The sequence below is a fragment of the Camelina sativa genome, chromosome 11 (genome assembly GCF_030686135.1).
Source record: "Camelina sativa cultivar CO46 ecotype springtype chromosome 11, ASM3068613v1".
NCBI lineage: Eukaryota > Viridiplantae > Streptophyta > Magnoliopsida > Brassicales > Brassicaceae > Camelina > Camelina sativa.
In genome coordinates this window covers 21,823,872-21,837,503 of record NC_141890.1, presented here as the reverse complement: position 1 = coordinate 21,837,503, position 13,632 = coordinate 21,823,872, and positions in this window count along the sequence as shown.

The following is a 13,632-nucleotide window of genomic DNA, read 5'->3' as shown; positions in this document are numbered from 1 at the left end:
TTAGAGAGAAGGGAAGGAAATAGTCACATGTTTGGTAAGGATGGGCTGTCGCTTTCACCTTGGGATGTAGTGTGTCTCTCTCCTAATGTCCCTATCCCACTTGTGTGTCTCGGTCAAGGGTGTAGCCCTAGTTTGTGTTTCCTTAAATAGGCTCATAGCCACCTTGTATTATTGCTTCTCATGGAATAAGAAAACCTAATCTTTTCTCCTTCCTCATTCTCTTTGTCTACCGAAACCTATATCCATTCTCTTGATTCTCTTCTTTATTCTACAAAGTCTTACATGGTATCAGAGCAAGTTGTTCGATTCTCTACAGTCTAATCTCATTCTTCTACTTGTTTCTATTCTCTAGTCTCCTTTCCTTCTTTTCTTCTCACTCGCATTCTTTTGTTTATTCTCCGGGTAAAAGCTTTATCCATCGGTCCATAGAAATCCGACCATGGAAAACGCCAAGCCCATCGTTTCACCGATTGTCCTAAAGGGGACAAACTACTTGCTGTGGACAAGAACCACAAGAACCGCCCTTGGAGGTCGTGGCCTTTGGAGTCATGTCGAGTCCGACTATGTCCCAAAGCAAAACCCCAAAGAAGAAGATGCTTCCGAGGCGGAAGCGGAGGAAGAGAGCGAGAGGAAGGCCAAATGGTTCCAAGAAGACCAAGTTGTCCTATCTGTTCTCCAAAACTCTCTGGACACGCCTATCCTTGAGGCCTACTCATACTGCGAGACGGCCAAGGAACTGTGGGAAACACTTAAAGGCGTGTATGGTAATGTCTCTAACATGACTAGAGTCTTTGAGGTCAAGAAGGCCATAAACGACCTTAACCAAGATGATGTGGAGTTCACTAAGCATCTTGGTAAGTTCCGTGCACTATGGTCCGAGCTTGACATGTTGCGGCCAAGTACACTTGAGGCGAGTGTGCTAAACGAAAGGAAGGAGCAAGACAAGATCTTTGGACTCCTCCTTACCTTGAACCCATCCTTCAATGACCTCTTGAAGCACATCCTAAGGGCAGAGAAGCTTCCCTCCTTTGAAGATATTTGCTCCCAAATTCAGAAAGAACAAGGATCTCTTGATTTGTTTAGCGGTAAGGGGGAGCTTGCTACGGCCAACAAAGGAGTGTACAAGCAAGAGGAGAGGAAGGTGTGGGTATGCGACCACTGCAAGAAGCGGGGCCACCTGAAAGACAAATGCTGGGTTCTCCATCCTCATCTCAAGCCGGCCAAGTTCAAAGCCAACTTCTCAAAGGAAGCGGTTAGCGACAAGGGAGCCGGATCATCAAAGCAGGGAGATGAGGTGGCCATGACCGCAGCCTATGGAGATGTGGTGAGGAAGTCAGACCTTGAGGCTCTCATCCGCTCCATTGCCTCACTCAAGGAGTCTGGTATCTCTTTCTTTACCTCTAAGCCTAGTAAATCGCTTGTTATTGACTCGGGGGCTTCACATCATATGATTAGCAACCCTAGGTTAATTGACAACATAAAACCGGCTTTAGGGAATGTTGTTATTGCTAATGGAGATCAAATACCAGTAAAAGGGATAGGGGACTTGAAACTTTTTGATAAAACCTCAAAAGCTTTCTTTATGCCTACATTTACCTCCAATCTTCTATCGGTTAAGAGGGCCACAAATGATTTGAATTGTTATGCAATTTTTGGTCCTAACAGTGTTCATTTTCAGGATATTGAGACTGGAAAGGTTCTTGGAGAAGGGCAAGGGAGTGGAGATCTCTATGTCCTAGAGAAAACCGATCCAAATTTATCTTCTATTAAGTCTTGTTTTGTTGTTGATTCGAATATGGTGTGGCATGCTAGGCTAGGCCACCCTCATTCGCGTGCTTTAGGACTAATGTTTCCTAATATTTCTTTTGATAATTCTACTTGTGAACCTTGTATTCTTGGAAAACATTGCAAGTCTATCTTTCCTAAGTCAACTACTATTTATGAAAATTGTTTTGATTTAGTTCACTCAGATGTTTGGACTTCACCATGCCTATCTAGAGATAATAACAAGTATTTTGTGACTTTTATTGATGAAAAATCAAAATATACTTGGATTACCTTATTGCCTTCTAAAGATAGAGTGTTTGATGCCTTTGTCAACTTTCAAAACTATGTGACTAATCATTTTAATGCAAAACTTAAGGTACTTAGGTCTGATAATGGTGGAGAATACACAAGTTGCAAGTTCAAAGAACATCTCTCCAAGCATGGCATTCTCCATCAAACTAGTTGTCCCTACACGCCACAACAAAATGGTGTGGCCGAGAGAAAGAACCGGCATCTCATGGAAGTGGCGCGGGCAATCATGTTCCACTCTAGTGTTCCCAAACGATATTGGGGTGATGCTGTGATGACTGCATGCTATCTCATCAACCGGACACCAACCCGAGTTCTTCATGACTTATCTCCATTTGAAGTACTAAACAAATTTAAACCATCCCTTGATCACTTACGCGTTTTTGGTTGTGTTTGTTTTGTGTTAGTACCAGGAGAACAAAGGAGTAAGCTGGATGCCAAGAGTACAAAGTGCATGTTCATTGGCTACTCTACCACACAAAAGGGGTACAAATGTTATGATCCGGCCACAAGTCGTCTATATGTCTCCCGAGATGTCCGGTTCCTAGAGAATGTGGGCTACTATGACAAGAAGGACTGGAACAACCTTAAAGACCTCTCTCACTCACCTAATGACCGAGCTTCAAGTCTAAGGTTCCTTCTTGATCACCTTGGCAACCCGTCTCCACCAACGGGTGTCGTGCAGCCTATGCTACGCCAAACTCCTACCGACGGTGGGTCTGACCAAGGAGATACGAATAACAATGTTTCAGCCCAAGATAGTGTGTCCCTTGAGTCTGGCCTACCCATAGCCGGTGTTCCTGTTCCTGGCCCTACACCGGACACACATGCTCCGGCAGCGGCTCCTACCGAGGAAAACACGGAGACGGTTCTTACGGACGGTACGTCAACGGAGTTGCCTAGGACGGATCCACCTCCTGCACCAGTCCTGCGTCGGAGCACCAGACCTCGATCTGACCCCTCCACTTGGAAGAACAAGCGTGTATATTACAACAGTCAAGCCGTCGCTCATCCCATCCAGTCCGTTTGTTCCCTTGAGCTGTTACCTGCTGATCACCAAGCTTTCTTTGGCCAAGTTGACGCCAATTGGATCCCGCAGACATATGATGAAGCCAAGGAGCATCAGGTTTGGTTAGATGCGGTCAAGGATGAAACCGGCGCCATGATCCGGAATCATACGTGGGACGAATCGGATCTTCCTCAAGGCAAGCGGGCAGTTAGCTCCAAATGGGTGTTCACCATAAAGTATTTGAGCAATGGTGACATTGAACGGCATAAAGCCCGGTTAGTGGCCCGTGGCTTCACCCAAACCTATGGTGCGGACTACACGGACACCTTTGCACCCGTGGCCAAGCTCCATACGGTTCGGGTTGTGCTGTCTCTTGCTGTCAACCTATCATGGGACTTATGGCAGATGGATGTGAAGAACGCCTTTCTTCAAGGTGAACTTGATGAAGAAGTGTACATGACGCCTCCTCCCGGCCTTGAAGACATGGTTACACCCGGAAAAGTCTTGAGGCTACGTAAGGCCATCTATGGCCTTAAGCAGTCCCCACGAGCTTGGTACCACAAACTAAGCTCTACTCTCAAGACTTATGGTTTTAAGCGATCGGAGGCTGATCATACTCTCTTCACACGTCGCACCTCTATTGGTTGGGTGGTGGTGCTCATATACGTCGACGACATCATCGTGACTGGTGATGATAAGGCGGCCATTCAGGACACCAAGGACTCCCTCAAGTCGGCATTTGACATCAAGGACCTTGGGGAACTCAAATACTTTCTTGGTATTGAAATTTGTCGCTCACCGGAAGGACTCTTCCTCTCACAACGCAAGTACACTCTTGACTTGTTAGAGGAGACTGGCAAGCTTGGTGTGTCTCCGGTCGCTACGCCACTTGATGACGACTACCAGCTCAAGCGAAAGGGGGAGAGCTTACGGGAAAAAGAAGGCCGACCTAAGGAACCAATGGACGAGCCATTCTTAGACGTCACACGCTACCGCCGGCTTGTAGGTAAGCTAATATACCTTACTATCACACGACCTGACATATGTTATGCTGTGAATCAGGTTAGCCAACATATGAAGGCACCAAGCAAGTACCAATGGAGTCAAGTCGAGAGGATCCTAAGCTATCTCAAGGGCAGTCCGGGTCAAGGTATTTGGATGGGCAAGAATGACAACACCGAGATTGTTGGCTACTGTGATGCGGATTACAATGGCGACACGCTGGATAGAAGATCCACTACTGGGTACTGCACGTTCGTTGGAGGCAACATGGTTACATGGAGGTCTAAGAAACAAAAGGTGGTTTCATGCTCTAGCGCCGAGGCCGAGTATAGAGCTATGAGGAAGCTCACTAACGAGATGACATGGCTGAAGGGTCTACTCAAGGACTTAGGCATCGAAACAAAGCAGCCCATGACCATGCATTGCGACAATGAAGCGGCCATCCACATTGCCACAAACTCGGTCTTTCATGAGAGGACCAAGCACATAGAAAGCGATTGCCACAAGGTGAGAGAGAAGATTGAAGAAGGAGTGGTGTTACCATGCCACACAAGGAGTCAAGATCAGCTAGCTGACATCTTCACCAAGTCTGCAAGCTCCAAGGTTTGTGATCACATCTATAGCAAACTTGGACTTGTAGACATTACGCGGCCATGATCAAGCTTCTCTAATCCGTGGACAGCACACTCTTTTTCCCTTGACTTGGTTTTGTCCCATGAGGTTTTCTAAGTCAAGGTTTTTAATGAGGTGCTGCTTCACGGGTTCCAAGCTTAGCCATTTCATTAGGCTAAGCTTGAGGGGGAGTATTGATCAAAAGAATAAGCCTAAGGCAGCCATGGCCGTCCGTACGAGTGTTGAATATGGGCTGTCCGTACAAGTGTGGTGAAATGGCCGAATCTTCTAGTGATAAGGAATGGAGAGGAGGCCTGAAGCCCACTAGAAGGATCGAGAAGCACATTATAACCGTTAGAGAGAAGGGAAGGAAATAGTCACATGTTTGGTAAGGATGGGCTGTCGCTTTCACCTTGGGATGTAGTGTGTCTCTCTCCTAATGTCCCTATCCCACTTGTGTGTCTCGGTCAAGGGTGTAGCCCTAGTTTGTGTTTCCTTAAATAGGCTCATAGCCACCTTGTATTATTGCTTCTCATGGAATAAGAAAACCTAATCTTTTCTCCTTCCTCATTCTCTTTGTCTACCGAAACCTATATCCATTCTCTTGATTCTCTTCTTTATTCTACAAAGTCTTACACAAATTAATGTTTTCTCGGTTTTAGCCTGTTTTCTCGTTTTAAGCCTGTTTTGGGACAAAATGGATATAAGTGTTGTCTAACCACTCCAATCTCAACCTGAACTCTTATAATTAGTCAAATGCATTAGATTGTTACATATTTTGACCCTAGAAAGAGTAACACAGCTTTTTACTGCTTTGAATCAATGTTTTCTCTTGGTTTTAGCCTGTTTTCTCGGTTTAAGCTTGTTTTGGGATAAAACGGGTTTAAGTGTTGTCTAAACACTCCAAATTCATCCCAAACTATTATAGTTAGTCAAATACATTGGATTGTCACACATTCTGACCCTAGGAACAATAACAAAGCTGTTTAGTGCTTCGAATCAATGTTTTCTCGGTTTTAGCCTGTTTCGGGACAAAATCGGTATATGTGGTGTCTAAACACCCCAAATTCATTCCGAACTCTTACAATAAGTCAAATACATTGGATTGTCACACATTTTGACTTAAGAAACAGAAACAAAGCTGTTTACTGCTTCAAATTAATGTTTTCTCGGTTTTAGCCTGTTTTCTTGTTTTAAGCCTGTTTTGGGACAAAATGGATATAAGTGTTGTCTAACCACTCCAATCTCAACCTGAACTCTTATAATTAGTCAAATGCATTAGATTGTTACATATTTTGACCCTAGAAAGAGTAACATAGCTTTTTACTGCTTTGAATCAATGTTTTCTCTTGGTTTTAGCCTGTTTTCTCGGTTTAAGCTTGTTTTGGGATAAAACAGGTTTAAGTGTTGTCTAAACACTACAAATTCATCCCAAACTCTTACAATTAGTCAAATACATTGGATTGTCACACATTCTGACCCGAGGAACAGTAACAAAGCTGTTTAGTGCTTCGAATCAATGTTTTCTCGGTTTTAGCCTGCTTCGGGACAAAATCGGTATATGTGGTGTATAAACACTCCAAATTCATTCCGAACTCTTACAATAAGTCAAATACATTGGATTGTCACACATTTTGACTTAAGAAACACAAACAAAGCTGTTTACTGCTTCAAATTAATGTTTTCTCGGTTTTAGCCTGTTTTCTCGTTTTAAGCCTGTTTTGAGACAAAATGGATATAAGTGTTGTCTAACCACTCCAATCTCAACCTGAACTCTTATAATTAGTCAAATGCATTAGATTGTTACATATTTTGACCCTAGAAAAAGTAACATAGCTTTTTACTGCTTTGAATCAATGTTTTCTCTTGGTTTTAGCCTGTTTTCTCGGTGTAAGCTTGTTTTGGGATAAAACGGGTTTAACTGTTGTCTAAACACTCCAAATTCATCCAAACTCTTACAATTAGTCAAATACATTGGATTGTCACACATTCTGACCCTAGGAACAGTAACAAAGCTGTTTAGTGCTTCGAATCAATGTTTTCTCGGTTTTAGCCTGTTTCGGGACAAAATCGGTATATGTGGTGTCTAAACACCCCAAATTCATTCCGAACTCTTACAATAAGTCAAATACATTGGATTGTCACACATTTTGACTTAAGAAACAGAAACAAAGCTGTTTACTGCTTCAAATTAATGTTTTCTCGGTTTTAGCCTGTTTTCTCGTTTTAAGCCTGTTTTGGAACAAAATGGGTATAAGTGTTGTCTAACCACTCCAATCTCAACCTGAACTCTTATAATTAGTCAAATGCATTAGATTGTTACATATTTTGACCCTAGAAAGAGTAACATAGCTTTTTACTGCTTTGAATCAATGTTTTCTCTTGGTTTTAGCCTGTTTTCTCGGTTTAAGCTTGTTTTGTGATAAAACAGGTTTAAGTGTTGTCTAAACACTCCGAATTCATCCTGAACTCTTACAATTAGTCAAATACATTGGATTGTCACACATTCTGACCCTAGATACAGTAACAAAGCTATTTACTGCTTCGAATCAATGTTTTCTGGGTTTTAGCCTGTTTCGGGACAAAATGGGTATAAGGGGTGTCTAAACACTCCAAATTCATTCTGAACTCTTACAACAATTCAAATACATTGGATTGTCACACATTTTGACCCAAGAAACACAAAAAAAGCTGTTTACTGCTTCAAATTAATGTTTTCTCGGTTTTAGCCTGTTTTCTCGTTTTAAGCCTGTTTTGGGACAAAATGGATATAAGTGTTGTCTAACCACTCCAATCTCAACCTGAACTCTTATAATTAGTCAAATGCATTAGATTGTTACATATTTTGACCCTAGAAAAAGTAACATAGCTTTTTACTGCTTTGAATCAATGTTTTCTCTTGGTTTTAGCCTGTTTTCTCGGTGTAAGCTTGTTTTGGGATAAAACGGGTTTAAGTGTTGTCTAAACACTCCAAATTCATCCCAAACTCTTACAATTAGTCAAATACATTGGATTGTCACACATTCTGACCCTAGGAACAGTAACAAAGCTGTTCAGTGCTTCAAATCAATGTTTTCTCGGTTTTAGCCTGTTTCGGGACAAAATCGGTATATGTGGTGTCTAAACACTCCAAATTCATTCCGAACTCTTACAATAAGTCAAATACATTGGATTGTCACACATTTTGACTTAAGAAACACAAACAAAGCTGTTTACTGCTTCAAATTAATGTTTTCTCGGTTTTAGCCTGTTTTCTCGTTTTAAGCCTGTTTTGGGACAAAATGGATATAAGTGTTGTCTAACCACTCCAATCTCAACCTGAACTCTTATAATTAGTCAAATGCATTAGATTGTTACATATTTTGACCCTAGAAAAAGTAACACAGCTTTTTACTGCTTTGAATCAATGTTTTCTCTTGGTTTTAGCCTGTTTTCTCGGTTTAAGCCTGTTTTGGGACAAAATGGGTATAAGTCTTGTCTAACCACTCCAAATTCAACCTGAACACTTATAATTAGTCAAATGCATTAGATTGTTCCATATTTTGACCCTAGAAAGAGTAACATAGCTTTTTACTGCTTTGAATCAATGTTTTCTCTTGGTTTTAGCTTGTTTTCTCGGTGTAAGCTTGTTTTGGGATAAAACGGGTTTAAGTGTTGTCTAAACACTCCAAATTCATCCCAAACTCTTACAATTAGTCAAATACATTGGATTGTCACACATTCTGACCCTAGGAACAGTAACAAAGCTGTTTAGTGCTTCCAATCAATGTTTTCTCGGTTTTAGCCTGTTTCGGGACAAAATCGGTATATGTGGTGTCTAAACACCCCAAATTCATTCCGAACTCTTACAATAAGTCAAATACATTGGATTGCCACACATTTTGACTTAAGAAACACAAACAAAGCTGTTTACTGCTTCAAATTAATGTTTTCTCGGTTTTAGCCTGTTTTCTCGTTTTAAGCCTGTTTTGGGACAAAATGGGTGTAAGTGTTGTCTAACCACTCCAATCTCAACCTGAACTCTTATAATTAGTCAAATGCATTAGATTGTTACATATTTTGACCCTAGAAAGAGTAACATAGCTTTTTACTGCTTTGAATCAATGTTTTCCCTTGGTTTTAGCCTGTTTTCTCGTTTTAAGCCTGTTTTGGGACAAAATGGATATAAGTGTTGTCTAACCACTCCAATCTCAACCTGAACTCTTATAATTAGTCAAATACATTGGATTGTCACACATTTTGACCCTAGAAAAAGTAACATAGCTTTTTACTGCTTTGAATCAATGTTTTCTCTTGGTTTTAGCCTGTTTTCTCGGTGTAAGCTTGTTTTGGGATAAAACGGATTTAAGTGTTGTCTAAACACTCCAAATTCATCCCAAACTCTTACAATTAGTCAAATACATTGGATTGTCACACATTCTGACCCTAGGAACAGTAACAAAGATGTTCAGTGCTTCGAATCAATGTTTTCTCGGTTTTAGCCTGTTTCGGGACAAAATCGGTATATGTGGTGTCTAAACACTCCAAATTCATTCCGAACTCTTACAATAAGTCAAATACATTGGATTGTCACACATTTTGACTTAAGAAACACAAACAAAGCTGTTTACTGCTTCAAATTAATGTTTTCTCGGTTTTAGCCTGTTTTCTCGTTTTAAGCCTGTTTTGGGACAAAATGGATATAAGTGTTGTCTAACCACTCCAATCTCAACCTGAACTCTTATAATTAGTCAAATACATTGGATTGTCACACATTTTGACCCTAGAAAAAGTAACATAGCTTTTTACTGCTTTGAATCAATGTTTTCTCTTGGTTTTAGCCTGTTTTCTCGGTGTAAGCTTGTTTTGGGATAAAACGGATTTAAGTGTTGTCTAAACACTCCAAATTCATCCCAAACTCTTACAATTAGTCAAATACATTGGATTGTCACACATTCTGACCCTAGGAACAGTAACAAAGATGTTCAGTGCTTCGAATCAATGTTTTCTCGGTTTTAGCCTGTTTCGGGACAAAATCGGTATATGTGGTGTCTAAACACTCCAAATTCATTCCGAACTCTTACAATAAGTCAAATACATTGGATTGTCACACATTTTGACTTAAGAAACACAAACAAAGCTGTTTACTGCTTCAAATTAATGTTTTCTCGGTTTTAGCCTGTTTTCTCGTTTTAAGCCTGTTTTGGGACAAAATGGATATAAGTGTTGTCTAACCACTCCAATCTCAACCTGAACTCTTATAATTAGTCAAATGCATTAGATTGTTACATATTTTGACCCTAGAAAGAGTAACACAGCTTTTTACTGCTTTGAATCAATGTTTTCTCTTGGTTTTAGCCTGTTTTCTCGGTTTAAGCTTGTTTTGGGATAAAACGGGTTTAAGTGTTGTCTAAACACTCCAAATTCATCCCAAACTATTATAGTTAGTCAAATACATTGGATTGTCACACATTCTGACCCTAGGAACAATAACAAAGCTGTTTAGTGCTTCGAATCAATGTTTTCTCGGTTTTAGCCTGTTTCGGGACAAAATCGGTATATGTGGTGTCTAAACACCCCAAATTCATTCCGAACTCTTACAATAAGTCAAATACATTGGATTGTCACACATTTTGACTTAAGAAACAGAAACAAAGCTGTTTACTGCTTCAAATTAATGTTTTCTCGGTTTTAGCCTGTTTTCTTGTTTTAAGCCTGTTTTGGGACAAAATGGATATAAGTGTTGTCTAACCACTCCAATCTCAACCTGAACTCTTATAATTAGTCAAATGCATTAGATTGTTACATATTTTGACCCTAGAAAGAGTAACATAGCTTTTTACTGCTTTGAATCAATGTTTTCTCTTGGTTTTAGCCTGTTTTCTCGGTTTAAGCTTGTTTTGGGATAAAACAGGTTTAAGTGTTGTCTAAACACTCCAAATTCATCCCAAACTCTTACAATTAGTCAAATACATTGGATTGTCACACATTCTGACCCGAGGAACAGTAACAAAGCTGTTTAGTGCTTCGAATCAATGTTTTCTCGGTTTTAGCCTGCTTCGGGACAAAATCGGTATATGTGGTGTATAAACACTCCAAATTCATTCCGAACTCTTACAATAAGTCAAATACATTGGATTGTCACACATTTTGACTTAAGAAACACAAACAAAGCTGTTTACTGCTTCAAATTAATGTTTTCTCGGTTTTAGCCTGTTTTCTCGTTTTAAGCCTGTTTTGAGACAAAATGGATATAAGTGTTGTCTAACCACTCCAATCTCAACCTGAACTCTTATAATTAGTCAAATGCATTAGATTGTTACATATTTTGACCCTAGAAAAAGTAACATAGCTTTTTACTGCTTTGAATCATGTTTTCTCTTGGTTTTAGCCTGTTTTCTCGGTGTAAGCTTGTTTTGGGATAAAACGGGTTTAACTGTTGTCTAAACACTCCAAATTCATCCAAACTCTTACAATTAGTCAAATACATTGGATTGTCACACATTCTGACCCTAGGAACAGTAACAAAGCTGTTTAGTGCTTCGAATCAATGTTTTCTCGGTTTTAGCCTGTTTCGGGACAAAATCGGTATATGTGGTGTCTAAACACCCCAAATTCATTCCGAACTCTTACAATAAGTCAAATACATTGGATTGTCACACATTTTGACCCAAGAAACACAAAAAAAGCTGTTTACTGCTTCAAATTAATGTTTTCTCGGTTTTAGCCTGTTTTCTCGTTTTAAGCCTGTTTTGGGACAAAATGGATATAAGTGTTGTCTAACCACTCCAATCTCAACCTGAACTCTTATAATTAGTCAAATGCATTAGATTGTTACATATTTTGACCCTAGAAAGAGTAACATAGCTTTTTACTGCTTTGAATCAATGTTTTCTCTTGGTTTTAGCCTGTTTTCTCGGTTTAAGCTTGTTTTGTGATAAAACAGGTTTAAGTGTTGTCTAAACACTCCGAATTCATCCTGAACTCTTACAATTAGTCAAATACATTGGATTGTCACACATTCTGACCCTAGATACAGTAACAAAGCTATTTACTGCTTCGAATCAATGTTTTCTGGGTTTTAGCCTGTTTCGGGACAAAATGGGTATAAGGGGTGTCTAAACACTCCAAATTCATTCTGAACTCTTACAACAATTCAAATACATTGGATTGTCACACATTTTGACCCAAGAAACACAAAAAAAGCTGTTTACTGCTTCAAATTAATGTTTTCTCGGTTTTAGCCTGTTTTCTCGTTTTAAGCCTGTTTTGGGACAAAATGGATATAAGTGTTGTCTAACCACTCCAATCTCAACCTGAACTCTTATAATTAGTCAAATGCATTAGATTGTTACATATTTTGACCCTAGAAAAAGTAACATAGCTTTTTACTGCTTTGAATCAATGTTTTCTCTTGGTTTTAGCCTGTTTTCTCGGTGTAAGCTTGTTTTGGGATAAAACGGGTTTAAGTGTTGTCTAAACACTCCAAATTCATCCCAAACTCTTACAATTAGTCAAATACATTGGATTGTCACACATTCTGACCCTAGGAACAGTAACAAAGCTGTTCAGTGCTTCAAATCAATGTTTTCTCGGTTTTAGCCTGTTTCGGGACAAAATCGGTATATGTGGTGTCTAAACACTCCAAATTCATTCCGAACTCTTACAATAAGTCAAATACATTGGATTGTCACACATTTTGACTTAAGAAACACAAACAAAGCTGTTTACTGCTTCAAATTAATGTTTTCTCGGTTTTAGCCTGTTTTCTCGTTTTAAGCCTGTTTTGGGACAAAATGGATATAAGTGTTGTCTAACCACTCCAATCTCAACCTGAACTCTTATAATTAGTCAAATGCATTAGATTGTTACATATTTTGACCCTAGAAAAAGTAACACAGCTTTTTACTGCTTTGAATCAATGTTTTCTCTTGGTTTTAGCCTGTTTTCTCGGTTTAAGCCTGTTTTGGGACAAAATGGGTATAAGTCTTGTCTAACCACTCCAAATTCAACCTGAACACTTATAATTAGTCAAATGCATTAGATTGTTCCATATTTTGACCCTAGAAAGAGTAACATAGCTTTTTACTGCTTTGAATCAATGTTTTCTCTTGGTTTTAGCTTGTTTTCTCGGTGTAAGCTTGTTTTGGGATAAAACGGGTTTAAGTGTTGTCTAAACACTCCAAATTCATCCCAAACTCTTACAATTAGTCAAATACATTGGATTGTCACACATTCTGACCCTAGGAACAGTAACAAAGATGTTCAGTGCTTCGAATCAATGTTTTCTCGGTTTTAGCCTGTTTCGGGACAAAATCGGTATATGTGGTGTCTAAACACTCCAAATTCATTCCGAACTCTTACAATAAGTCAAATACATTGGATTGTCACACATTTTGACTTAAGAAACACAAACAAAGCTGTTTACTGCTTCAAATTAATGTTTTCTCGGTTTTAGCCTGTTTTCTCGTTTTAAGCCTGTTTTGGGACAAAATGGATATAAGTGTTGTCTAACCACTCCAATCTCAACCTGAACTCTTATAATTAGTCAAATGCATTAGATTGTTACATATTTTGACCCTAGAAAGAGTAACACAGCTTTTTACTGCTTTGAATCAATGTTTTCTCTTGGTTTTAGCCTGTTTTCTCGGTTTAAGCTTGTTTTGGGATAAAACGGGTTTAAGTGTTGTCTAAACACTCCAAATTCATCCCAAACTATTATAGTTAGTCAAATACATTGGATTGTCACACATTCTGACCCTAGGAACAATAACAAAGCTGTTTAGTGCTTCGAATCAATGTTTTCTCGGTTTTAGCCTGTTTCGGGACAAAATCGGTATATGTGGTGTCTAAACACCCCAAATTCATTCCGAACTCTTACAATAAGTCAAATACATTGGATTGTCACACATTTTAACTTAAGAAACAGAAACAAAGCTGTTTACTGCTTCAAA